Below are 4164 nucleotides of genomic sequence, written 5' to 3' on the forward strand. Positions count from 1 at the left end.
GTGTGGCTCGAGCAGATAAGGAGTAAGCAATTAGTGGAGGAAACTTTGAGTGCTCATTTTAAACAAGTGTAGAGTAGGGAGACATCAGACTTTGGGATAAATAGTGAACAAGTATTATGTTTTCGTGGGAGAATGTGTATACCAATGGATGATGAACTAAGGCAGTCTGTTCTACGGGAAGCACATAGCAGTCTCTACGCAATGTATCCTGGCGAAAACAAGATGTATCAGAATTTTCGTGAGCTTTATTGATGGCTTGGACTTAAGCACGAGGTTATGGAGTTCATAAGTAAATGCTTGGTTTGTCAAAAGGTGAAAGCGGAACATCAGTTGCCTTCGAGATTGCTTCAGCCAGTGAAGATTCCACTCTAGAAGTGGGAAAGGATCACTATGGAATTTTTTAGTGGGCTACCCTTGACACCTACAAAGAAAGACTCGATATGGGTTATAGTGGATCGATTAACCAAGTCTGCCTATTTTGTACCGGTTCGCACTAATTACTTATTGCAAAAGCTAGCTAGGCTGTATGTGGCAGAGATTGTAAGATTGCATGGAGTGCTAGTCTCCATAATATCTGATAGAGACCCACATTTCACTTCGTGATTTTGGAAGAAGCTGCATGAGGCGTTGGGTACTAAGTTGAATTTCAGTATGGCATTTCACCCTCAAACTGATGGACAGTCGGAAAGGGTGATCCAAGTGTTGGAGGATATGTTGAGGGGATGCGTGATTGAGTTCCGAGGTAGTTGGGAGGACTATTTACCGTTAGCCAAATTTACGTACAATAATAGCTATCAAGCAAGCATTGGGATGGCTCCATACGAAGCACTGTATGGGCGAAGGTGTCGAACTCCAACATGTTGGACGGAGTTGGGCGAACGAAGAGTCTTGGGCCTTGAGTTAGTAGCCGATACTGAGGATAAGGTAAAATTGATTTGGGATCGTTTGAAAGAGGCCTCAGATAGGCAGAAGTCGTATGCTGAGCTTAAGCGTCGAGAGATAGAGTATGCAGTGAGAGACTTAGTTTTTCTTAAGGTCTCTCCGTGGAAGAAGGTGTTGAGGTTTGGACGAAAGGGTAAGCTAAGCCCAATGTTTATTGGGCCATATCAGGTTGTAAAGCGGGTTGGGCCAGTCGCTTATCAACTGGAATTACCTCTTGAACTAAGCCAGATCCACGACGTGTTCCATGTTTCTATGCTGAGATGGTATTGCTCAGATTCTTCCCATGTCGTGGCGATTGAAGAAATCGAGGTCGGACCAGACCTAGCTTTCAATGAAGAGCCCATACAAATAATTGGTCGTGATGTTAAGGTACTAAAAATGAAGTCTGTTCCATTAGTCAAAGTGCTTTGGCATAATCACAAGGTTGAAGAGGCTACTTGGGAACCTGAGGAAGCGATGCGATGTCAACATCCTCAACTATTTGAATCAGGTGAATTTCGAAGACAAAATTTCTTTTAAGGGGTAGAGTTGTAACGCCTCAAAAATCACGAAATCCAAAAATCCCAAAATTCCGAATTCTCGATGTTCTAATTTTTCTTATTTTCGATTTTGATAAAAATTGTGTTTAATATTCTTATCCAAGTAATAATTTTAGTAGGTCTTAAGGGGTAGAAGAAATTATAATTTAATTATTAAAAGAATCAAGGCTGACAAGTAAGTGGGCTTTTGAATAAATGAAGAAACAATTGGACACAAAAAGAGCCTGTGGTGGAGTGGCTAAGTGACGCCACATAAAGAGTAGTGAGGTGCCATTAGTAGCTAGCAAGGGGGTCCAAGGTTCAAATCCTATCTTAGTATTTTTAGAGTTTAATTTTTCCCTTCTAGAATGATGGAAGTAGCGTGAAGATGGACTCCAATGGGAGTGTTCAGAAGAGAAAATTAAGGAAAGGATCAAGGGGTTATCAGGGAGAAAAACGAGAAGATAAGAAGTGAGGAGTAAGTGGAGCCGAATTGGGAACTTGGGCTTGAAGAATTCGGCTATAGGGCTATAAATAGGTGCTGAATGGGAGGGTTGAAAAGCTAATGACGAATTTCCCTTCACTTTGTGCCAGAAACCCTTTTCTCTAAAAAGCCGAAAACCTTTTTTTTCTTTACTTTCTTTGTGCCGAATTCTTATCCCTCCTCTACTCAATATTTTCTTTGCTTTAGCATATTCTTCTTCCTTTCTTCTTTGGTGCTGAGTAATCAATTGTTTCCATTCAAATCTCTAAGAGCCGAATACCCTTGGTGCTGCCACTACTCTTTCCACCCAGTCTGTTCTAGTGTAAGTGTTCGCTCTCCCAATTGGTTTTTGATAAGTATCAAGTATTCAATCCCTCACTTCTTTCTAATCGACTTTGGTAGGGAATTAGTGTTAGATTTTAGTTTTGGATTCCTACCGATTTGCTCTTCAAATCTAAGAAATACACGTGTTTAGTGATCAAAGTAAAAGCTAGTAAAGGCTTGGCCTTTAGGTAAGGTTAAGGTGAGATTCCGGTTTTTGGTAAAGTAATCGATAAGTATGTGTGATTAATCTTTGAGTGATATTGATTGTAGGTTTGGGCTAAGGAGATCACATCACACTTGCTTACCAAGTGTGTACATACATTGCACACACATTATGTATCGACAAAAGATGAAATGCCAAAAAGCTGAAAAGTCAAAACGCCGAAAAGCTGAAAGTTTAGCTACGGTAGTCTTGCGAGTGCGCGACCACTTGTAAGGGGGAGACCAATAGGTTGCCTGAGGCCCACGGGCGATTCCATGGACTTGGGTTGTGATTTGGCCATATGGGCCGAAATGGGCTAAATGGGCCCGATGAGCTGTTAGGCCCATAATAGGTAAAAACTGAATGTTGATGCTATGTGATAGGAACTTGTATGTGAGCATGAATATGAATGTTACTGGGCCTAACAGGCCATATAAATGTGATTTGGGCCTACTGGGCCATATGAATATGATTGGGCTTAATGGGCCAGATACAGGTATGTGAAATTGTTTGGGCTTTGTAAGGGGTTTTGGGCCTAGTATATGATATCCACATAAGACTTAATTAATATATTGTGACCGTGGATAAGTCAAGGGGTTAAGGTGTGGCAACGGGTATGTCTAGGATTGGATCTAGGGAGAGCTTGGTACTTAAGCGGTCTTAATGACTCACCTCCTCTTCTCTGGAATCCTACCTGGTGCATAGTGTTCTTTCATCTTAGCTCACAGGACTCGTTAATGGGCCAAGGTAAGTGAAAACCGTAATTAAGGGAAATTTACCGAAATGCCCTTAAGGGTAAAAATGACCAAAATACCTTTAGGTGTAGAATATAAGTATTATGGATGTGACATGCACACATATGATATTCTGATTAGGTTGCATATGGGTGGGAATTATGGAACGGAGGAAGTATATGAGGATCGCATGGTTGCTTGACAATCGTGGATTCACCGACAGCTTTTAAAGCCCAATATGTAAATGAAGGTAGTTCCGCAACCGGGCTACCATGGTGTATGGGCTGGGTGGGTCAATATTTATATCCCCACATGGTGTGACAGGGGACGGAGCTAGTGTGTAGCGTATGGATAATTTGGATGGGATTGCATTGCATAATTGATGAATGATGTTTTTTTTTTGCTTGTTTTTGCTGAGGGTTGTACACACTAAGTTTGCAAAAACTCACCCCTCTCTTTTATTTTATTTTCAGGTGATGCTCAGTAGAAGGTTCAATGTTTGGAGGGACTCTGGGTGGCCCGGCTAGTAAGATAATTAGGACTTTTTTTTAAGCATTTAAGTTTTTATTTCTTTTTAAGTATGTTTCAGACTAAATTGTAATAAGGTTTTCATTGTGTTATTATTACTTAAATTATTTTTATTATTTTCATTGTAATTATGAGAAGTTGAACATGGATTACTTAAATTAAAGTATGTTTTCTATGTTTCTACAATTTAGTTTTTTTTTTAAATGTTTTAAACAAGGCTTTGTAACTGAAAGGTTTCTTTTTAAGTTAATTAGGGTTTCTTTTATTTTAAAAGGGTTTTCAATGAAAACACGATTTTCGCTAAAACACTTCAATGTGACACACCAGATTCGGTCATAAAGTTTGGGTCGGGTTTGGGGTGTTACACCCGTATTGATGGCACGTGTCCCTCACACGGCCAGGACACGCCCGTGTGCAAAAACCTAGGTATTT

The sequence above is a fragment of the Gossypium arboreum genome, chromosome 3 (genome assembly GCF_025698485.1).
Source record: "Gossypium arboreum isolate Shixiya-1 chromosome 3, ASM2569848v2, whole genome shotgun sequence".
Taxonomy (NCBI): domain Eukaryota; kingdom Viridiplantae; phylum Streptophyta; class Magnoliopsida; order Malvales; family Malvaceae; genus Gossypium; species Gossypium arboreum.